This window comes from Barbus barbus (assembly GCF_936440315.1).
Source record: "Barbus barbus genome assembly, chromosome: 44".
Taxonomy (NCBI): Eukaryota; Metazoa; Chordata; class Actinopteri; order Cypriniformes; family Cyprinidae; genus Barbus; species Barbus barbus.
Window position 1 is genome coordinate 18,614,609 of NC_136722.1, and position 25,622 is coordinate 18,640,230.

At 36.2% G+C, this 25,622-nt stretch overlaps 1 long non-coding RNA gene across 1 annotated transcript; it reads left to right on the forward strand.

The window, feature by feature from the left end:
* Positions 1-19,094: 19,094 nt before the first annotated feature.
* On the forward strand, positions 19,095-20,500 carry LOC306863164. The gene is made up of 3 exons (XR_013783655.1): positions 19,095-19,195; positions 19,346-19,460; positions 19,695-20,500. It is a non-coding gene; the product is annotated as an uncharacterized lncRNA (long non-coding RNA).
* The last annotated feature ends 5,122 nt before the right edge of the window (positions 20,501-25,622 follow it).

Sequence of the window (25,622 nt, forward strand, 5' to 3'; positions counted from 1 at the left end):
TTTCTAAAAAATGCAAACATGTACATCCATCTTGGTCACATATTATTGTAGCACAGTTTGTGCTGAATACAAAAAAAAATACATGTTGGTCAATAGTATGTTATAAGTAGCTGAAATAAGCACAAATATCAGGGCATGTCAAAACATCTCAAGGGCCCCAAAATCACCTCAGACCTCAGAAGGTGAAAGCTGTAGTTTGAAAGTTGTGGTTTAAAACTACTCTTTATTGTCAGAACATGACAAACACTTCGTGCTTTTGAATTCTTTATATTTTTCCAGTCGTTTTTCAAAATAGACATCTTAATCGAAAAAAAATAATTTCTTAGTTTCTGCATATTCTAATGAGTGATATTGTTTCAAATCATGAAACAGTTTTGTGTTGCCTGGCTTTGATGACACACTTTTGATCTTCAGCACAGTTTGCAGGGCAGGCTGCAGTATTAATAATATTACTTTTTTGTTGTCTCTTAGAAATGCACATTTGACAGTACCTTGAGTTGACAGTAGTAGCTTGAGTTAGGACGCAGATGTAAATTTATGTTCAAAACAGTAGCTTCTGTAAAGTCGGACTAGTAACCCAAAGGTTGTGGGTTCGAGTCTCAGTACCGACAGGGATTGTAGGTTGGGGGGGGGGATACACGACAAGTGCTCTTTTCACACCCTTAATACTGCTGCGGGTGTGTTCACGGTGTGTGTGTGTGTGTGTGTGTGTGTGTGTTTACAGCTCACTGCTGTGTGTGTGTGTGTGTGTTTACAGCTCACTGCTGTGTGTGTGTGTGCACATGGATGGGTGAAATACAGAGCACAAATTATTTGGCCACACTTCCTTTCCTTTCCTTTCTAATTTAATTATTCCGACTGTTTGAATTTTATTAAAATTAACCATTGGTCTTCCATAATAGCATATGTTTAGATCATGATAACTACAGTTAAACCACACATACAGTACCTCAATACCATGGTAAAAATGTAACTATATGGTTTCTAGGTATTTGTATGCTATACATGCACGTAATATAAATGCACAAAAACTATAGATTTATTACAAAAATACTGCAATTATATTCCATTACTCCTTTAATACATTTAATACATGGCTATATTAATTATATTACTGTATTAAATTCAATATGAATATCCCACATTTCTGCCACAATACCATGGTGCAGTTAGTGTTACTACAGTAAATCCATGGTACTGTAGTTTGAACTTGGAGCCAAGTGGATAAATAGTCTTCGGTTCAAATGAGTAGCACTGGTTTGTTCCACTTTTGGCAATTAAACAATATATCAAACATTTATCGAACTCTTATCGTTTTATCAAGGAAAATTATATCACAATAATTATAATTAGCACCAAGCCCTGTGAGTCTGTTTCTTCATCAAAACAGATTAGGAGAAATTTAGCATTAAATCACTTGCTGACCAGTAGATCCTCTGCAGTGAATGGGTGCCATCAGATTGAAAGTCCAAACAGCTTATTAAAAACAACTAATCCATAAAACTCCAGTCCATCAATTAATATCATGAAGCAAAAAGCTGTGTGTTTGTAAGAAACAAATCCATCAAGCTGTTTGAGCTCTCATTCTGACGGCACCCATTCACTGCCAAGGATCCATTACTGACCAAGACATTTTACAGTGTGACCATGATTAAATAATTCTAAATGTAAATCGTGAAATAATAATATTGAAGTATTGAAGAATATTGTAGTGTACACTGACATTCAAAATGCTTTTAATTTATTTTATTTTTGTGTAATTGAAAATTCATTTCAAATTGTGTAATGGACGTGTGACTCTAAACCTTACAGTTACTGAGAAAAAGTCTTTGTGACGACTTTCCATGTGACAACTAGCCCCGGTCTTCAGTACGCATCATTGCCTTATTTGGTCTTGACCATAAAGGCTGGTCTGTGAATGTCACTTCTCACATCCTCTTCTCTTTTATATATTTGTAACAAGGGAATATACCATGTACAAAATTAGCATTAGATGGAATACATTCCAGCCAAGAGGAGTTATTTTTATGTGTGGTGGACAGTTATAGTCCAAGTGAGTTTGAGGCTTTAGTCACACCCAGGACAGGAAATCCCCACAGTCACATGACAGCAGAGTCATGGGTGGTTTTAAGAGTCTGTCTTTAGAGCTTTCCTCTGCATCTTTTTGGTAACATCACAGCTTCAACCAGTTTTGAAACGTGAGAGGCTGTTTTTCCCCCTGTTGTCTTTGTGTGGTTTATGAATTAGCCACAGTGCCAACATGCATTTTCTTTCTTGTGCTACTTTACCAACACAGAGGAGATTGAGGAAATTGTGGTTAATGGTCATGGAAATTAAAAGTTCTGTCTGCTCAGTCTCATTCTCAAACTAACTATTGAAAACAAACAAACAAACAAATAATTTAGAATCACATTTGTTGGTTTATAAAGTTGCACTTACAAAGAATTTGCTGGGTTGTGACACAGCAAACATGCCATACCATGTGCTCATGATATATATCTCAATACACAGTATACATTTATGATAGATGACATTAAAATATATAAATAGCAAGTACAAAATATACAATACTCGGTATACAATACAATATAGCAGACCACTTTAGCAATATAATCGGATTCATAAAAAGGAGTATGAATATTAATATCAAATCAAGAATTACTGTAGGCATGGAATGTGTGATATATATTGGTGCCATCTGATATTACATTTTCTTTTATTAGATGTTAAACAACTTTTACAATTATTAGTATTGTGTTCTCTTACAAAAGCATTGAAATACAGTTCATCCTCCCACATTTCCATCACACACTTTTTACGAACTCACACATTTAGTTTTTTTGCAAATCCATTTATTCATTATTAAATTGTGTGTGTGTGTGTGTGAGAGAGAGAGTATAAAGTTAAGTATAAAAATAAGGGTAAATAAATAAAGTTAAGTATAAAAACAGTATGCTAGCAACTAGTTAAAAGTAAACTAGAGTAGTCCCTAATCTAAAGTTTTACAAAAATACTAATAATGTAGATGTGTATGTGCAAATATAAATGTAATCTTTAGCAAATCTCAAAGTGAATATCGATTTTTCATACTGTACATTATATGTAGTGGCACCTAAACTCATTTGTATCTTTTACATTAAATTTTTTGTTTTATTTAGAAATAATTGTGTAGAATTTTGGTCATTTATTGGTAAACATTAAAACATAACATGAATAATTATAATATCGGCCAGAATTTTAATATTGGTGCATCTCAAATCAAAATTCTATAAAAAAACATTTTGATGCTGCCTCATATTTATTCATTTATTTATTTATATCTATTTAAAAAAAAAATGGTCAGTTTCAGTGCTGACATTGTTATTATAATTTACCTTTGTAAGGCTTGTATTAATTTTGTTTTTCCACACAAGGATTATTTTAGGAGCTATATGATGCAATAAGAGGGGTATTGTAGGGGTCATTGGTTATCTTGTCAACCTGCTTCCTGGATGTCACCACATTCAAGTCCTGGGGGCAGGACAGACAGTTATCTTGAAATATTCTCCACCCTTTACTCCCATGTCTAGATACTGTCACGTGGATTTTTTAAAAAGGGGCTTTAAATGTTCAAACTCATGAAAAATGAAACAAAGTCTGAAGTGTGACCCTTGGGTTGATTTGCGTCGCAGTGTTTCTAAGGAAAGCTCAAGTGTTAGTGTAGGTGATGCATGCAAAGATTGCAAAGCGAGACAAGAAACCACAGCTCAGGAAGTTGCTATAGTCAAGATGAAATCATCCCATGTTGCTTACGACTGAGTCAATGAGACAGATATTAATAACACTCTGTACGTACGGTATGTGCACTATCATGGTGACCCACACAACATTTAACCTCATGTATTTCTAAATATGCGTGTTTTGCAAAATGGAAACAAAGTCTACAGCCGTGTGTCAGTAAATGTACTAGTCAGAAGCAAACTTAAACTAATAAATAAACTACTTGTTAAAGTACATCCAGAATTATTAAATATTATTATTATGGCATATTATTACTAGTATAACATTGTAAACATTTATACTATGTGTTCTTTGATTTAATTTAGACAATGCTTGTGTTTAACTTAAAATCTCTGGCTTGTAGCCTTAGCCTTTCTATGCAGTGCCATCTTAGCAAAACTGTTTGTTTATTAGCGGTTAGCACTTAGTCAAACCACAGATGAACACTGTGGTTCATATATGAAATATTCAGACATGAAAAGTTTGAATTTGCAGACTGCATCATATACTTTTCTTGTGAAATACTATAGTCTACTATAGTTTTAAGTTGAAATATGTTTTTTGGAGAGTCTTACTTGTTTATAAAGATAAGCGTATTGGTTACTGAGTTGTCATGTACTGTTAGATACATATTTTTATTCAACTGAACAAAGTTCCTTTGGTGGAAGCTAAAACTATAGCTTTCCTAAACTTTGATATAAAATACGCTGATAGAGAAACACACTAGGCATTTGAGTTAAAACCTTATAATGACTGAGACAGTGCCCTTGTGACAACTGTGTGAGAACAATCACCAGACTAATGACTAATCAATATACAACACCATCACCTGTTGTGTGGGAGTAAAATGGACTTTATCTGAGTTATTATTTGATTTACAAACATTTACCATGGTAACCACAGTTTCCACCAAAAGAGTTATGTTACTACAGTAAATTGTAAATGTTCTTCAACACTATACACTTTTAGAATTTTTCTGTCATTTTATTTGTGTATTTATTTGTGACCCTGGACTACAAAACTAGTCATAAGTGTCAATTTTTCAAAACTGAGATTTCTACATCATCTGAAAGCTGAATAATTAAGCTTTCCGTTGATGTATTGTTATGATAGGGCAATATTTGTCTGAGATACAACTATTTGAAAATCTGGAATCTGAGGGTGCAAAAAATCTAAATATTGAGAAAATCACCTTTAAAGTTGTCTAAATGAAGTTCTTAGCAATGCATATTGCCAGTGCTTGAAGTGGGCCGGTACGCACCGGTACACAGTACCACACTTCTATGTTTTAGTCTTTAGAGTAGTGGAGAGTGGGGACGGTTGCTACACTTTTTGCATTTCCTTTAGTTTTTCAGAGACTGTTTGCATTAGAAAGCCAGAATTTTAATACAATAAAGCAACATCAGTCGGCTACTCACCCACATTGCTTTAACACGTGCACATATGATTATATACACACAATTTATACTTGAATAGACAAAGTCAAATGTTGCAACTGACCCCACAACAGGGGACGGTTGCAACAGTCCACAGGGCCAGTTGCAACTTTCATTAAAGTGTAATTAAAACCTTAAATATCATTTTGCAGTTTCTTTATTTTAATTGTGCATAGACATGGTCTTTAATAAGTTAAATTGCTCTATAAAAACAAAGAATAGTAAATGGAAAAAAAACAAATTCAAGTAACACATAACAACCTTGTCTTGGTTAAATATTACAATACATTTGAACTACAAAATATTAATTTAATCAGAATCAAGACACTAAAATTTAATAATAGCCTACTTATGTTAACATCTGTGAAAGGTTACTGAACTAAGGCCAGTTGCATGCACTTAGTCACTGTCTTAAGAACTAGTTTGACCAACTAGCAGTTAACCAAGTGTATCAATGTTGTGGTAAGGGACAGCATGTTGGGACTGTTGCAACAACATGTTGCAACTGTCCCTACCTTTGATGGCCTGATAAAACTTGGTATAATAGCGTGACACAATATCTTTGACACATGCTAGCTATGCCTATTAGAAGCTAAGAAAACGCAGATATAAATCATATGTTCTTACAATGCTTCATGCAAACTGAAAAAAAATTAAAATACATCTGATGATTAAAAAAATACTTTTTTACAATGAAAATTATTTTTGGTATAAAAGGAATGGTCACATGTGCCTAATTTCATCCAGGAAGGATGGGGGGCTGATTTAGCATGTGCATATCATTACTGTAGCTCAGGGGTCACCAACGTGGTGCCCGCGAGCACCTGGTAGCCCGCATGGAGTCTCTGAGTCGCCCGCCTGCCTGAATTAGCGCCGGGCGATAAACGATATCATATCGAGATTATGATAAAAATTATGTTAATAATGATGATAAGCTGGACATTTTTACTCAATATGGATTAATGTAACATCATATCACACACCATAAATGAATGCTTCAGCAGCCAGTCAGTGCATGTCACTAATAAGTCTGTTCTGTGTGTTTCTGTGTGAATGTGTGTAGTTTCATCTGATACACAAACTCAAACACACATGACTCGCGGTGTTTTCAGCATTTGTGTCTCAATATATGAGGACATGAACACACTTCATCTCCAGAGCTGCTCTGAGAATCACTTCACCAGCTTCATGCAGTTTCATTTGAGAAAAACTACCGTCAAATACATGCTGAAACTAAAACTGAAAGACCTTCACGACAATCCGCCAAAATAAAAACCCAACTTTTGTATAGATTATATATTATATATATATTTGACTTTTGTAATATATTTTGACCGATTATATTACTACTGTATACTAAAATGTAAGTAATAATAATAATAATAATAATAATATTAATAATATAATTTTAAGGAATATCATACAACCAAGTTATTTTTTTATTATTATTCATTTATACAGTTCCGTTGTGCAGCATCTTATCTGATAAAATGAAAATGCTTTTTTTTTTTGTACTGAATCATAAAACACAGAATCCATAAAAAATCAAAAGGAAAACACATAATTTAGGGAAAAATGAAATGTATTTACTGGGGTATTACTAAATTAAAAAGTAGGTCCTCTGTGGAATTTAATTGTGAACAAAGTTATGTTTACCTTCATTGTCAAGGTCTAACAAATGTGGAAAGCATTTCCTTCCCCATTAATGGTAAATTAATATCATGATTAATATTGTATTACATGGAAAAAAATGATTGTGATATCATTTTCACAGTCATCAGGATAAATATTTTCCTGGATTGATAAAAACATTGAAAATGATTGTGAGAAAACAGTAATGTCATGTATATATGTATATGTGACAATGATAAATAAAATGATATTTATTTATTTGGAGTATATTAAACAAGTAGCCCTTGAGACCATTTTATCCCTTCAGGTAGCCCTCACTCACAAAAAGGTTGGTGACCCCTGCTGTAGCTCATTCCTGAAATAAGCCATGTTGCAACTGCCCCCCCCCCCTTTTTTTTGTGCGTACTGGCATCTGACATGTTGCCGGTACTCAGAGTAAAATTGTCAGGGTCTGGGTGATTAGGCTATATGATCCCATATATGATTAGAAATTATATACAAACTATGTAAATCACACTACCCAGGGGGGCTAGAATAATCTGCCCCTCCAGATTATTCTTGTGCCCCTTGATCATCCAATGGATACTTAAAAAAAATCTAAACATTAAATTAGTTACATATTAAAATGACCAGAGATATAGCACAGTTGTATTTTTCTTCAGCTCCCCCACACTGACAGAATTACATGTGAAATGTTCAAGCCATATTACCGTAATTTTAGATTCTTATTAGATTTATACTTAGACTCTAATTCAGGGCGTCGCTAGTGGGGTGAAAGGTGACCATAATGGGGGCCCACGGCTGAGGGGGGCCCCCGGCGATCACAATTGACTGGCTGAGGCCAACCTAAAAAGACTCTCAGGACAGTAGACGGGCCACTGGTGCACGTCGTCACGAAATCTTATCATCTGCATCATGTGTTTGAAGCCTTGCCAATTTAAACATTCAAAAGAGTTTAAAGCATTCAAACACAAGACGCGGAAAAACTCAACTGAGTACTCGCGCGCCACGTTCAGTGCGCACACAGAGAGCCGCGTCTCACAGACAGCAAGACCGAACCAAGCTATACTTCGCGTCCTCCTGCGCCTGAACCAACAAATACAAATCGCAGTTTAAACTTGCAAAAAGAAAAAGGATGTGAAAGAGCCCAATTCAGCACGCCGTGTTCTGTGCGCACAGGGCGCACGCAGAGACGCGTCTCAAACGCTTGGCCTCTTCTTGCACCGAAAAATACATTGTACTCTTGTACCGAAAAATACATACAACATTATGTCAAAATACCTGTCAGTTATGTCTTAAGTGAAAGTAAACAGTTGAGAAAGAAATGGATGTGCATCATTATATTGGATGCATTGTCTCTTAAAGTGACGGCGCCTAATTTAGCTGCTGTCGGTTTCCTTAATGTTAATCCAAGAAAATGAAAGACAGAAAATCACTCACTGCTTCTGACTGAATTACCTTGTAGTTTTAACAATACCGTATTCACCCGAATATAAGACGATGTTTTTTTCTTGGAAATATATCTGAAAAAACGCGGTAGTTTTTTTTTTTTATTCAGGGTCTAGACTCTGACATGTCAATACACCCGCAACAATAGGTGGTGCCAAAAACGCATAAAAACGAGTGTGCCATGATGAAATATGTAATGTGTTGTAAAGATCGCGAGTTAAAACAATAGAAAATCCTTACAGCGGCATGAGTCGTGACTGTCATGTTAGCCTGATGGGAAAAGCTTCCTCTGTAAGTGATTTTAAAACATAAGACAGTAGGCTACCCAGATTTGAAGACTACAATAAGATTTCACTTCTACTGTTGATAAAATTTTGGTAGGCTACTATGAGATGGATAGCCCAGATTTAATATTTTTAAATGTCATTGTTGGTACATTTTACCATTATTTACCATACTTTCAAAACAAAAATTAAAATAGGCAAAATATGCAATATGAAAATAATTTAAGAAAAAAATGTGTTTTACAGAAAAGGAGAGAGAGAGAAAAAAGAAAAGAGATTTGGTTTTCCAAAAGGTACATCTGGAAAAAGGGGGGTCGTCTTATATTCGGGTCAATACGGTAATGAATCCACAGTCAAACCAAAAATTATTCAGACACCAGATATAAATATGCTATTTTACATTTGATTATTCGGTTTCTGTACCTGAAAAAACGTAAACATTGTGTAAATAGCACAAATAAATAAATAGAACAAACATACAAATTAAACAATTTCAAACAGGGCCCCACTGGTACAACCTGAACCAGGGCCCCGCAAACCGTAGCTACGGCCCTGCTCTAATTTTAGATTTCGATTATAATTATAACTCCGCATGTCCAGTTATTCAAACAACAAACAAATACAATGAGCAAAGAACATTTACATTATCAAAGAACATTATCACTGACTTCAGTCTAGCACGTGTAAGCACTCTAAAAAAAAAAAGCTCCAGTTATATCATTGATGCTGTGTATGATGAATGAATCTCTTATTTACATGGCGTGTACATCTGCATTTTGTAGTTTCTGATGAGAGAATTCACCAGAGTGCAGAATTCAGTCAGCGAGCGCAGGCACTGATCAAAACAGCAGCTTCGGCATGACTCATCTGAACGCTTGCATGACTGGCCATTGAGTTCAAGAGCAATCAAGAGCATCTTATGTGATTAGTTATAAGGCAAAATTCTGTAAAAACTCGTAAAAAGAAATATGATGCACTATTTGCAGATCTAAATTTAAGGCCGCAATAGACACTTTTCATTTCATTTTCACTTTATTCGCGACACACGCTCCACATATTTTTAAATGTTTAAGTCATAAGTTTACATACACCTTGCAGAATCTGCAATATATTAATAGCCTAAAAAAGAAGGGAAAAAAGAAAAGAAAAAAGATATTTTAAATTGCACGTTGTTCTTTTTTAATTTAGTACTGCCCTGTATAAACTTTTTCACATAACAGGTGTTTACATACAGTCCATATATGCATTTACACAAATTAAGCACTTTAAAAGGTGACTTGATTTTCATTACCTGATGATCCAGACTGTTTTTATGAGTCCCATGTTTGTCCTGTGCAGTCCTGTTCTGCCCGCTGAAAAATCTTAATACATTGTCTTGAGCATCAGTGACTGTTTGCAGTTTTTGATCATGACAACTCACAGTATCAAGAAGCAGTTTTGGTTGTGTATTTGGCTTAAAAGCAAGAGTGTTTTATAATGAACGCTGATTATGCGGTGATTCTGAATGGACCCGTATATTAAAGGCAGGCGATTTAGTGGTCTTTGGCGTCTCCCTGTGGTCTTATTTGGTATTGCAGCTTGACTTGTGCTAATTTGTATTGAAAACTTTTATTTAATTATTGATTGACTGATTGTGAAACTATACATACATTGTGAATTATTAAAAAGTACTAATTTATTTAATATAAATAAACAAATAAATAAATGGGGGGTGGGGGGGTACCAGCACTTCTTTTTTCCACTTCAAGCACTGCATGTTACTGATCAAAAATTAAGCTTTGATATATTTACGGAAGGGCATTTACTAAATATCTTGATGGAACATGATCTTTACTTAATATCCTAATGAATTTTGGCATACAAGAAAAATGGACCATTTTGACCCATACAATGCATACCCCAGCGCACATTTATTTATTTATTGTATTGTATTTTATTTTTAATTTTTTTGTGTAACTGGTGGATAATACACAGAAGTAGCCTATCACACTTTTATACCTATGGTGTGCATGTTGTGCAAGTTTCGTGTTCATGGACATGAATTTCCCTCTTTTTTTGTGTCACTTCCATCTAATGTATTTCAATTGGAAATATCTTTCGTGCCCTCCACCACGTTTTTCTTTTTGCCACTGGGTACCACAGACGCTGTATATTTTTTCTGATTTGTTATTCTTTTATATATATATATATATATATATATATATATATATATTTCAAGCACTATTACTCAACATTTAATCAGGAGATTTTATCCTTCTTTTTATTGCTTTATATTCTGTAAGCTACTCCCTTGTACTATAACATTAACGTTACATTTATATACAAATATACAAGACTGCGTTAGTTAGAGACACACACATTTATTGCAGTATAGAAATTATAAAATATATTTTCTGCCTTATTCTCTAAAAAAAAAAAAAAAAATTGGGGGAAAAGATTACATTTGGCATTTCTGTCAGCATTACCCATGATCCTCAGCCTATTCAACTATTACACTCATTACACCCGCAGCTGTTCCCCATTGCCACAGACTATATAGTCTCCCCTCTCCCACCACTCTGCCTGGTTGCATTAATTGTGATTTTGTGTATATGCTTGGTAAAGGTATTTTGTTTCTAGTGTTTGCTCTGGTCTGGGATACACGCTCTGTGTTGCCGTCTCGTATCCCAGTCCGTTACTGCTTTGTTTTTTGTGCCGTGTTGGCCTTTTTGTTCTGAAACTAAAGAGCGCCTTACCTGCATTTGGAGCCTGACCTCGTCTTTTCACTGCGCTTCCCTCGCCGTTCCGTGACATCTTCCAGTCCAAAAAAAAGTTAAAAAGCCTTTATTTACCTCTTGGCCATCATCACGATTAACGTTAATAGAAACATAATTAAAACACTGCACTCTGATGCATTATTGTGTGAGCTCTTCACTCCAACACATAGACAGCAGCTGTGGAGAGGAAACGTGCACGCTCTGTAGGAGACCCTCCACAGACCTCTAAAAGGGAGTTTTTAGGACATGGCATTGCTGAGACCATGATGGCAAGCCGAGGGGGAGGCAAGGAGGGCGACGCCAAGCTTCAGCTACAGGTTATATCTGAATTATTTTACATTTGTAGGAATTTACTATGTAAATGTTGGACCAAATCTAATTAGAACACTGTAATTGATTGTTGAAAGTTTAAAATATTCCAATATCTAAAAAGACATACATATGTCATAAACCATAAATACATAAACCTTTCAGTGGCACCATAGTAGAAGACATTACCAAGTACTTAACAGAAATATGTCTGATTTAATAAATTGTTCAGTTTTTGGTAAACTGAACAACATTGTGTTGGCTTTGCCATGAGCCTGCTGTTATTAGATTGGTTTTCATGAATATTAAATTTGAATTACCCAGGGTAGGCTTGCTGAGAATTAATGTTTAGTGCCCTGCTTTATAGGCTAAGGTGCATGTGTATTGGGGTACAAAAACCACATTTATGAGAAATGTAAATCTAGGACCTTCTTGCTGTAAGGTGACGGTGCTAAACACTGAACCACTATTCAGTCCAATACAATAAAATCAAACCTAGTGTCTAACTAAATTGGGAATAGCTTAAATTGAGTGTGTTATACTTTTATATGAGTTATTCACTTGAAATAATATATTATAATATTTTTTTTTTATTTTCTCCCTAGGTGCAGAGAGTGTCTTCCCGAGGAGTGGTTCTGTGGGTACTGTGACGTATTGCATCACAAAAAACAGCCTCTCCACAACAGGGAATGTGTGATTCATGGGTTTTTTAAAGCCATTCCTCCACCCTCATGCGTCATTAGAGGGCAAGATGGATATTGCATCCATGAGCAAGCTATGTTCTCACAAAAGCCCTCATTTTGCTGTTCATGAGTGTCTGCAGCCAGTTACAGATCATCTAAATTAGTGGTTTTCTTTCTTTTTGCCAGCTTGCATTTTGCCAACAGTGAAGGCGCCAGACTGCTCCTGTGAAGGCACAAACTTCACCATATTACTGGGAAAATCAGTGATTTTAATTACCATCAATGGTAAGAACAATTCACTATTTAGATTTCTATTGTAGATTTGATGATTTTCATACTAGTGTGCTGTGGCATTGTGCTTACAATTGCAGTCGTGTCAAAATCTATGGTATAGCGCATGGTATTGTCACTAGCCGAAACAAAGACAGACATCTTTTATTTTTGTCCTCCGCAAAAAAAAAAGTTAGCTGTTGCAAAGCAGTGACATCCTTTGCGTCATTCCAGCATGAATCCAGTCAACACGGCTGTTCGTAATTTGATGATTTAGACAAATGTAAACAATGTGTGATACTGCTCAAGAAGACAGGTTTGGGATTATAGGAACTTGTGCAGTGTCTCTCAACCATTCACAATGTGCAGAATAACCTAACTGTTTTCAAATTAATTTTTAAATGTACTTTTCCATTCAAAGGGCGTTTTGACTTGCATCAGCCACTATATGTATGTCAAACGTGCCAGCAACAGTGGACCCCTGACCTGAAGGACCTGACCTGGATATTGGCCAGCCTCTGTCACCAGTTACACACTTTATACACTGGACCTCCTGAGCTCCTTTCAGGAACTCAATGTCATCTCTCCAGGATTCTCCAGACAAGCCTTTGCAAAGCTGCTGGAGCATCGCACTAAGATTGGAGGAAGAGTAAGTGTAATTGTTATTACCACATAAAAAAAATTATTTCCATTATCAGACATTGTTACATATACTATTTCATTCTATATATCTTCCAGTCTGGACAAATCAACGGCGATACACTACAGCGCAGCTTCGTAGAGTTCTCATATGCTTCATTTGAGGAAGACCAGCTCTGCTGTGGTGCTCCTTTCACTTGCTCAGCCTGCACCCTAGAAATGTTGGCTGTTTCCTTTTTTATTTATTTTTTTATTTTTTTTAGAGAATAAGGCTGAAAATATATTTTATCACTTCTATAGCCTAATGCAATAAATGTGTGTGTCTCTAATTAATGCAGTCTTGTATATTTGTATATAAATGTAACGTTAACGTTACAGTATAAGTGACCGCAAGGGAGTAGCTTACAGAATATAAAGCAATAAAAAGAAAGATAAAATCTCCTGATTAAATGTTGAGTAATAGTGTTTGAATATATATATATATATATATATATATATAAGAATAACAAATCAGAAAAAATATACAGCGTCTGTGGTACCCAGTGGCAAAAAGAAAAACGTGGTGGAGGGCACGAAAAATATTTCCAATTGAAATACATTAGATGGAAAGTCGTGCTGAGTGACACGAAAAAAGAGGGAAATTCGTGTCCATGAACATGAATCAATAGATTAAATTTCATGACTATATCACGAACTGCCGTGAGACTGGGTTGCACTGTTATTTAAAAGTAATTCCTTACCTTACAATATTACTGTCTCAGAATTGTAATGCGTTACATGACTCCTGTATTATTCACCAAAATAACTACAGAAGTAGAGCTTAACGTTCTAAAATGACAAAATGTACTAGAGCCCTGCATGGGCCTCAAAATTAGGCCCTAGCCCGGCCATGGCCCGACAGCTTATCAGAATTACCGACCCGAGCCCGTCTTTAAATTAAATAAAAAAAATGAAAAAATTTGGGGCTAAAAGTGTGTTGTAACGTAAGCATTACTGAACATGTACTGACTGAGTAATATATTACTGAAAATTGATTAGTAATGCCTTACACTACTGAGTTACAGCAAAAAGTAATCCATTACTGTAATGCATACTTTTGTAAAGCGTTACTCCTGTTGGTGTGTGGACGGAAGCTATGGTTACCATGATAAAATATGTTAAGGGTGCTGCCCAGAATAATACAAAACATAGGTATAACACATTTCTTTCTATCTCAAGTGAAGTCAAAACATTTTAAAATGACTAGTATTATATATTGATGCTGTTTATGTGAACATTTATTCTCAATGAAGAGTGGTTTTCTTTATTGAAACAAGAAAATAGTGTTTCATTTTCATAGTAACATTTTAAGGTACAAGGCTTATCATTTGTGTTATAAGATACACATTTTTGAATGCCAGTAGCGCCCCCTAGTGATGGACTTTGTTTCCTTTTTCGTTCTTTTTTCTTTTTTTGTTACATGCTGCCATCTGCTGCGTGCTCATGTCTGCTTGAATGCTGAAAACCCATTTTATAATGCATTTCCTCTCTTTTTTCCCTGCTAAAAAAAAAAAAAAACTAAGCTAAAACCGACCTAAGGTGGTTGGCTGGTCTTGGCTGGTTTAAGATGGTTGTTCCAGCTGGTCTCCCAGCCTGATCAGCTAAGGAAGTGGCCAAACCCCCTCTAAAGCCAGCCTGCTGACCAGCTATGACCAGTCTAGAGCAGGCTGGATGACCAGCTAAAACCAGCCAACCAACTTAGGCTAGTTTTAGCTGTTTGTTTGTTTTTTCCCAGCAGGGTTCTTAGGTAAATATCAGTTCTATTGCATTTTCACACTTTATATTCTTCTTTGTATTGCACATTATTCATCTCCTTGAAAAGCAACAACTCAGACCACTGACAACACACCTGTTGCTGTCTGCATACTGGCAAATATAGGTGTGAAGGCTCATGTTCATCACATTTTACAGAACTTATTTCATCTTAGCAAGACAAACACAATGTTCCTTGATTTAACTCTACCTGTTTGATTTGAAAACAAGAGTTTTAACTGGTTATACACACCAAACAGGTTTAAATAACCATATTTTAACTCTCATCTGTGCATTTTCAATTTAATGGCTGTTAACATTTCTCTGTTTGATTATTCACTTGTGAATTATGGCCCAGACCAACAGTTCCTGTTCCATCAACAATCCCCTCTGCTGGTGGATGTCGTAACTACACCATTATTCAGGTAAAAATAGCAATGTATTCTGATGAAATAATATAATTTTCAAGCAACATAAACTGCAATAATGACATTATGTTACAGTGTATGTGCTTTTGTGGTGTCACTGTGGTCATGGCGTCATTTTCCCGTGGCTCCATGGTGATTAGTCACATGACATTTATAGCTCAGGCATCAAGATTTAGGTTTTAAAAAATATGTCTGGCTGTTTCCAGTTATATACAGAGTCATTCTATATTAAGGGGTACATTTCAGGTCAGCCAAGAAGTGAGAAAATTTGTATTCTTTTTTGATAAATAAACTAGGTGGTTGAATAATATATCCCCTTAATATGCTAAATTAATTATTTGGCAAGCTTAAGCTCTAATGAAACACGTTTCTCATAATTTAATGATAATTTTGCATAAATAATTATAAGAAATATATGCAGAAAAATTTATTTTAGAGCTAATCTGAAGAGCAAAACCTCACATTTACCAAATTGGACAGCAACTTCGAGTATAGAATAAGCCATTTTTGCAAAATAAAAGATGGATATTTGTTGGATTTTTTGTATTAAATTAATTAGAAATGTCCCCTGATATAAAAGTGATCATTGTTTGAAGTGAAAAGTTAATGAATAATTAGTAAAATTGATAATAGAGTCCATGGACATGACATGTACCCCTAATTATAGAATCACTCTACAATGAAACCTCTTCTACTGTAGAATCCATTCGTTTTCACGGCTTTATGTGCCCTTAAATGTTAGGGGGAGAGTGGGGTGATTTGTGCCAGGGGGGGAAGTAGTTCCACCCCTTGTTTCTGGAAAACCATAGAAGAAATTGGTCATGTGACCACATCATTTTGAAAAGCCATCCATTTTACTCATCCTCCAAAGAAGAAAGACACATGGCATGAGACGTAAACAGATTTTAGCTCAAAAACCTGTTTTTTTCCTTTCAAAGTAAAATTTCTATGATCAAGGTTTTTTGATTGTAGTGTCTGAACAATTATAGATAAGTTTGAAAACATTTCACACATGTTTTAGTGCTTTAGCAGGCTACACAATGAGTCTATACAGTTGGCATGATGTTAGCTCTTAACATCTGGATCATGCTAGTTTTTCAAACTTGTGGGTCTGGGGTGATTTGTGCCAAAGGGCCTGGATTAAATTGTGCCAGTCATCCCTAGAGGTGATGTGCTCAAGAAACTACCCACACCACAAAAACTTGTTGGTACAGCCAGAAGGGAGCAGAAGTTTATATTCCCCTGCAGCATTGACAAGTGGGATGTTAAGTAGTAGGCCAGATCCAGACCACCTAGACCTACATACCCACAGGGGATAATCTGGAGAAGTGAGGAGATGGGCATGCCTCATCAGTGTTTGATTTACCTGCCATTTGTTTAATTTAGCTAACACTGATTTCATTTTTGAGTTTGCACTGTTTTATTAAAGAGAAGTTTCATTCAGTTTTTAAGTGGCTTAAGTCACAATAGGATGTTTAGAAATTAGCCTAGTTACTTTATTCTTATGTTACATAATTGACAGACAGCGTTCTATGTATGTCAACAGGCATCTATTGCCAAAGCCTTTTTGCCTGAAATGATTCACAAATATAAAATATTGTGTATTTAAGTTTTTTGTGTTTTCCCCAAAACTACAAAATATTACTTATTCCAACAGTTTTATAGGGTGACAATATCTAAATAAACCTTAAATAAGTAATTTTGTATTGAGTTTGTCTTGCTTTCATATAGCATTACAGTTCATAACATTAAAATGTTCTGTTTTACTTCAGAAATCACTGGCACAATTTACCCCAACGTATTCTCCCCAAAGGCACAACTTACCCCGCACCAGGGGCAAGTTGTGCCACAAGACCACTTTTTCCCCAAAAGCTATATTTCTGAAACAATTTATTTCAGATCCAAAGTTGTTGTTCTCAGGGATGCACCACATCCTGAAATATATGTACATTCTTAAGTTGAAGGCATTACTGTCATGACCTCACTTTAAAGTCACTTTGAGTAAAAACTGGCACAACTCACCCCACTTTCCCCCTACCCCACAATCTGTAGATTGCTCTTTTGCATATTGTGTCTTTTATATTGCTTGTCAAAGTGCATATTGTCTGGTCCATTCTTGGTGTTGCTGCAAAGAAATTTCCTGTCAGGTATAAGAAAAGGCTGACCTATCAGTCAGTCAATCAATCAATCTAGCCCAACGGAAATCGCATATGCTTGCATTCAGAGATAGCGTGCCACTTTTTGTTTCAAAGGTTTGCAAAATGCTGCATCTGTGCTTATTTGTTTATTGTCGTTGCTGTACAGATGAATGTGTCTTATGAAAGTTTTGTGAGGAAGGAAAAGTTTTGTGGGCCACTTGCAGTCCCTACCAAGCCTCATCCAATCTTTGCTAAAGGTCACATGATGTTGCAGTACACCACAATGACTTTCCCTAGTCTGTCAGACACATCTGTAGATGCACGTCAAAAGATGCTCGCTCATTATTTTCACCAGCTTTGTACAGTATTTGGTTACACTTTATTTTAAATGTATCCTTGTTACAATGTAATTAACATTACTTACAACCATGTACTTACTTTAGGCTTAGGATTAGGTTAGTTTCTTATAATTATGCATAATTTACTGTTATTCCTAAGTATATATATATATATATATATATAAGTGTAACAAGGACACTGTAAAATAAAGTGCTGCCCAATATTAAATCTGATATCTCTTGACAATATTAAGGCCTTCAAACCTAAACACTCCAATTTCTATTATTTGGTCACTGGAAAATATATATTTTTTCAATATAAATAAAATTTGAATTTAAAAGAGTTTAAAAAGTCTTTCTGTTTTTTTATTTTTATGAGGAACATTCAACATCACATTGATTATTTCCAGATGAAACACTCACCTATGACTTAATGGGTTTGATTATTAGAAATTGGGTCCTTTGTACTTGGAAAAAGGCTGTATGTATGCTTAATGCGTATTTCCCCCCGAGTTCGGTGAATGGCCACAGAAACTTTGTCACAGCAGCCCCCTCTAAACACTAACCACACCAGCAGACTACAGGAAACCAACACTAACTCTCAATATTACCAAGTTAGAAAGAACTCATGAAGAGCAATTTCACAATGTCTACAATGTCATTTACATTTTTTTGTTTGTTAGAAATGTATGTAAAATATTAGCTTGCAATTAATATGTAATATATGTACATATATATTATAAGCTAAAATTTTAATATATAAAATTACTTTTAATTTAACAATTTGTTATAATTATATATTATATATTACCAGAAGCATAACCATTCAGTGAAAGTGAAACAGACTGTAGACTAATTAAACACTGTAGTAGCTGATGTAATAGTCAGTCAATATATCATTTGCAAAGTTCATTCATTATTTATTTTATTATTCATTATGTGAACATCTTGGTACTTTCCTACGACACACCTGCATTAGCGGTGTCCATGCTCTCTCTCATGGTCATGTAAACCGCTGAATTTTAGAAAGCTGTGAATGTTTCTGTACACAGTGGTCGGCCGTGAGGTGATGAGGGGGGTCTTTTGTTTCCAAGCGGACAGGTGACATCTTTGTGGGAGGAAGTTCTGATGCTCATTTTCCCCTCTGTGAGTGTTCATAAAAGTGCAAGTTTGTGGTGAGCCGAGATAATACGCATCAGACTCACAAGAGAAGATGAGGTCTGCTTCTGTAACCCTTCTGCTGTGCCTGGCTACAATACTGCTCGCTCAAGTCACCTGCCAAAGTAAGAAATATCTCCATATTGTTTGATAATAATTCTTCATATTAATTAAAGTTGATGTTAATTAAAATATGATGTTAGTTTGAATTAAATGGTGTTGTCAGCATGAATGTCTGTGTTAAAAATGCTTTTGTTTCCTTTTGGTGTTTGCAGTAAAAGGCCGGTCAAATTGCCTTTGTCTCAAGACATCAGGTCGCCTTCCCCGCAAGGAAAATCTGGAAAGTTACATGATACAAAATGCAGGCATCTGCCATATTGATGCCATTTTGTGAGTTCTTTTTTTCATATTGAGGCATATATGCTGTGATATATCTCAACTATTCAACAATATTTCATGCTAATATGTCAGAATAATATATTTTTTTTTTTTGTCTAGGCTTTATTTTAGTACATTTACATTTTACCCATAACATTATGTACAGTTTAAATTTGGGTAATCATTTGTACTTTTATATATTTTGTTGTACTGTTATGCTAAATAGATTCTTTTATGTACTTACAGATTTAAAACTGTCAAAGGTCGTTTCATTTGCGCTGATTCAGAAAACCCTTTGGCAATAAATGGCAGGAAATATTTAGACAACAAGAAGGCGGCAACTGAAACAACAGCCCGTCCCGTAAACTCTGCATCAACATTTAAATCAGCATCAATGCTGAATACCACATCATAATGGAGTACAATGGGATGAACTAAGAACTACTTCACTTTAACTATGCAAATTTTTAACATATGTCTGTGATGTTTGTGTTGGATTTTATTTTATTTGCACATGGTTAATTAAAATGTATTGCGTAAAGTATATTGCAATGCTGAGTATGATTTTTTTTTATTGAGCTTGACAATAATTTTAGCATCATAGAGATACTATTATATATTTTATTAATATTTTGAATGATTTTTTTATTTTAGTTTTAGTTAAAATCTGAGTAATTTTGTTGTGTAATTTTGTCATTTTTATAAATATGTTTTAATAAATATATCTAGATAGTTTTCATTCATTTGTAATTTTAGTATATCAAGATGAACTAAATGAAAATGAGAACTGTTATTTTGGCAACTAGATTAAATAAAAGCATTGAATAAAAGTTATATATATAGTATGTGTTTTTTTTTTGTTTTTTTTTTAAGTTTCAGTTAACTATAATAACCCCTCAGCTCAATTTAGGTTTTTTTTTTCTAATCTGTGTGATTAGGTTTGTAATGGATTTAGAACTGAATGTAAAATTCTAAAAATTCTTTAAAATTCCTTATGGCAGGTCAAAAAAAAAAAAAAAAACAGGAAATGAATGCATAAAATATGTTATGTTAAAAACGTTAGTTCTGAGTAATTTTGACCTTTGTTTGAATGAATATGTGCGATTGTGAGTATGTCAGTGGGTAGAAGATAGTAAAACGTTCACACTGTTAACCCTTGTGTGGGTTTAGACACTAAAATCCACATAGTTGTGTGGGTTTTCCCCCTTCACTGTACAAATACGTCACACAAACTATAGCATATCTGACTCATGTAGCCAACGATATCTTACATTTAAATGTTTTTTCCAATATGGTATTAGAATATGAAACACGGTTAGACAACACGTGTACACGTGAAGAACTGCAGTTGTGCACATTAAAGCCCCCGTCCTCTTGCATGATGCGTTATATTCCATGCACACATGTTGGTTTGAGAGGAGGTGGAGTAGATCATAGGGTGGGAAAATGTGAGAAAATGTGGGTGCTTAAAGAATAGGTTGGTGGGCAATGTGTTTTCCATAAAGTCAAGCTTACTCTGGTGTACTTATGTAAAAATCAGTATAGTCTAGTTGCATTTCACATTTGTTGAGCCTACTGACTACTGCATGCACATTATGGCTAGCAGTTTATACCATGGAGATGTTCGTATCTGTCAGATAACATGAGCGGGCCTTGTCTGAATTTCTCATTTAAAACAAGAGCAAAAGTCGGTGAGGTAAATGAAAGCTAGGTCAGGTTTTTGTGGTCTGGGATGATGGTTGCATATCGTAGCAGCCTTTGCAACATCATAATGATGCCACTGCTAGCAGCTATCACTCTGCAGCTCTTACCTTGTTTCCCACTGAAGTATAGCAGGGTTGAACCTGGTTAGTAACTGGATGGGAGACATAAGTTGCTGCTGGAAGAGGTGCTAGTGATGCCAGCAGGGGGTGCTCACCCTGTGGTCTGTGTGGGTACTAGTACTCCAGTATAATGACTCAAGAAGCACCGTCCTTCAGATAAATCATTTAACTGATGTCCTGACGCTCTGTGGTCATAAAAATTCACAAGATGTTCTTTGAAAAGAGTAGAAGTGTAACCCTGGCATCCTGGCCATATTTGCCTATCATCTTGGCCTCCTAATCATCTCTACTCAGTATTTATAGATTGGCCTCCTCTCCACCAATAAGCTGGTGTGTTGTGGGCGTTCTCGTGCACTGTGGCCGCCATAGATCAGATGTGTTGGTCTAGCACATCCCATAGATGCTCAGTCGAATTGAGATCTGGGGAATTTGGAGGCCAAGGCAACATCTTAACCTCTTTATCATGTTCGTCAAACCATTCCTGAACAATTTCTGAAGTGTGGCAGGATGCATTATCCTGCTGAAAGAGGCCACTGCCATCAGGGAACATCATTGTCATCAAGAGGTTTATGTGCTCTGCAACAGAATATGTGAGCGGAGTGGAGCATCAACGATTTCCCCTCCCCGCTCCGAGCATTTAATAATCACTCTGCTCCAGCTTCGCTCCGGGTTCACTATTTCCAACTTCCGCTTCCCTCCTCGCTCACTGATATCAGAAACACCGCTCCGCCTTCATTCCGCGTCTAAAGTATTTCTGTATGTTTGAAATATCACAGTTCTGTTCATAACGTATATTAAAAAATAGAATAAATAAAATAACAGGAGAGTTTCAAAGTGGCTTATTGGGACACTAGTGTGCAAACGTTTTTCCTACCACATGACAAGCTAATAACATGATGGTCAGCATTAAAAGGTATAATTGCTGCTTTTTGCGGTGCAAATTTTGTTTGCGATGAAAATAACACTTTTTTTGTGATGAAAAAAGTTATTTTACCTACGGATCGATGCATTTCTTACAGATTTCTGCTCATTCGAAATCGGATACAGATGAAGTAGCACTGAAAGATTCCATTTGTTTGAATGCATTATCGAGAGAGCGATAGAGTGTGAATGAGTGTTGTAGTAGGCTACTTGTTTAAATCATGCTTTCAGCTGAAAATATTCAGTATCTAGAAGGAAAAAAATTATTCCTTGAGAAATATAACTTTCCGCTCATGTCCATTGCCGTCATCATAGCCTTCACATTCTTTCTGATCTGAGCGATCCTTATCTATCAAGCTAGCTACATATGTTTAACGTGAATTCCTGCTAAAAATGCAGTTATATTACGGGCTGTTGGCATGAATTGTACTCGTGATGGAGCGCTCTTGGAGCGAGGGAAAACCACAACGCTCCGAATTTAAAAAAATCTGCTCCTCGTGTAGTGGGTTAAAGAAAAAAAAGACACCCCCTTTAAAGGTCATATGGTATGTGTAACATTAATTTTTCTGAATGTTTAAATTCATTATCCTCTCATAATGATCCAATCATCAATTCATCATTATCCTTTTTTTGTGAGGAAAAAGATATAGTGTTGTTCTGTTTGCCGCCTGTAGAGGGCGCTTAGCGCTATCGATTCGGGGTATTACAAAGGGCGAGTCAGAATCAATTAAACATTGACAAAGACTGCAGCCAGTGCTCGTGTCTCACCTTGTCTCTTCTTATTATTCTACAGGTGAGCAAAATCGATTCAAAAACTAAGTACAACTAATGTAATACACTGTATTTCAAAGAAGTATGTGTTCATTTTTGTTGGATTACAGAGTAAGAGTGTTTTGTAATAATGAGTCATGTATCAGACATAAGAGGGACAAATATGTAAGTGTGATGTGAAATATGATAAAATGTATGTGTTAAATGAGTTCAGGGATGTTTTTAAAGAGTTTGTAATGTTGTTTGTTGTGGGATGAGAAAGTTTAAACGAGTTAAATGTGCATTCGCAACTGGAAGTTATCTAGAGCCAAAATGGCGGTGCATGTATGCGAGCCAAAATGGAGACGTATCTGTAAAACAGAGAATAGCGTTTTCATCAGTATGACAGTCTAAAAAAATAGACTAATTGTTTCGTGAATGTTATGGTGATGTGAAATCCTGTATATTTGATTGAAAACACTATGAAAGGGGAATGTGTTGTGCTAGATAGTAATGTGTCATACAACTTAAAACAAATAACTTCTGAAAGGCCTTTATTAAGTTGTAACTGTCTTTATTGAAGTGTGTTGTTTCAAAAAGAAAAGAACAAGTAATTGTTGTTAAGTAAAGTTAAATGTGTTAATGATGTTCATGCATTGAAATCAAAGAAATGAGTCAGAATCAATTAAACATTGACAAAGACTGCAGCCAGTGCTCGTGTCTCACCTTGTCTCTTCTTATTATTCTACAGTACTGGCAAGTGTTGTATATGCAAATTACCCACTCAGGCTTCCCAGACTCGAGGCGGGTAACAACTTGGGGGCTCGTCCGGGATCAGCGCCACCTGGTGGTTGGGTGCTGATCATTAAAGAACCACGGTGGTTGAACGTCTTTCATCCCAGACCAGCGAGTTGAACAGCAGACACCAGCAGTCCAGTCATGGCTACTCTTCGAGAACTACGGTGGGGGATCGAGAAGCAGCTCCACCTGCTGGTCAGCTCTTCGAACCGCAACGCACTCTATAAAGTAGCCCAGTGTTGCGCTGAAGGGGAAGGAGGGGTGGACCCAGGCGTGGAGGCGACGGAAGTGGAACTCTACGACTTCATTGTTGATTTCATGAGAGGAGAACAACTGCAGGGTCTAGAGGACCAAGGAATGGCTCGCTTGCTGACCCTTCATGACCTCGTTCGTGAGTTGACTACTACAGAACAAGGTTTAGCATCCAACATCGAAGAAAACGAAGAGATTGTGGGACTGGTATCGCCATCTGCATCGACATCAGCAGCTGCTAGGGTGCAGGTAGCACAAACTACAGGTCTGACATCACATGCAAGAGCTGAACAAACTGTTCCACTGCCTAGAGTGGCAGAACAAATGACTGGTCTGATTAAGTTCTCTGATGTTGCATCCTATTTGCCACGTAGAGAGTTCAAAATTTATGGTGGACAGATTTCTGATTCAAATTCAGACTTGAGTTTTAACAGCATTTGCAAGCAAATTGACGAAGGTATTGCAGAAAATTTCACAGAGTCAGAAATTATTCGAACAGTGTTAAAGGTAATCAAACCCGGTACCTTCAAAGAGATGCTTATCACTAAAGACAGCCTTACAGTGCCTGAGTTAAAACGGTTCCTTAGAGCTCACCTTAGGGACAAAAGTAGCACTGAATTATTTCAGGAGCTGAGTAATGCGAAGCAACAGGACAAAGAATCCCCTCAACAGTTTGTATATAGGTTAATGGGGCTTAAACAGAGAGTGTTGTTTGCTTCAGAACAAACAGAATCTGAGTTTCAGTATGATCGTAAACTAGTTCAAGGTGTTTTCCTACACTCACTGTATCAGGGTCTGAATGAGAAATATGCATTTGTCCGGAGGGACATTAAAGCAGCAATAGCGACACAAACAACCACAGATGATCAGATTCTAGTACTGATTACACAGTCTGTTAGTGAGGAAAATGAAAGGCAAAAACGAATAGGTCACACATACAAACCCAGAGTCACAGTTGCAAGTGTCACACAGCAGGATGAAGTGGATGTGCAATATGCTCCCCCGAGTCATGCAGAAGTTAAAGCCAATCGCGATGCCATTCATGAACTTTCTGCACAAGTATCTGCGTTGACCAAGAACCTAGAGAAAGTTGTTATGTCCATGGGCCCTGCTGTTCAGCAGCAAGCCAATAAAGCTGCAGCAAGTACACAACCACCGTTAACATCAGAAGCAAAGGGAAAATGCAAGCAATGTATATCCCAAAATGTTGAAGTGTGTACTCACTGTTTCTTGTGTGGTCAAGCAGGACACCGAGCTGTGGGCTGTCTCATGAAAAGCCGAGCGTTAAAAGAGAGGAGGTCACTGGGGGGGGACCACCAGTGACCGCAAAAGATCTAGTGTCCCAACCTCCTTCCGGTGCTCCCAGAGGTGAGAAACCTATAACACAGAACACATCCAGCAGAGCTTGTAAAACTATAGAGAAACGTGTTGCACAACTGATTGGCGGTCGCTGCATGATAACTTGCCATTTAAATGGTGTCCAGACTCAAATGCTTTTGGACAGTGGAGCCCAGGTCAGCATTGTTGGACAGGATTGGCTAAAGAAAACCTTACCAGGAATCAAAATTCGACCTCTGGAATCTTTACTAGCGGATAGCCAACTTTACGTCACTGCTGCAAATGGGACGGC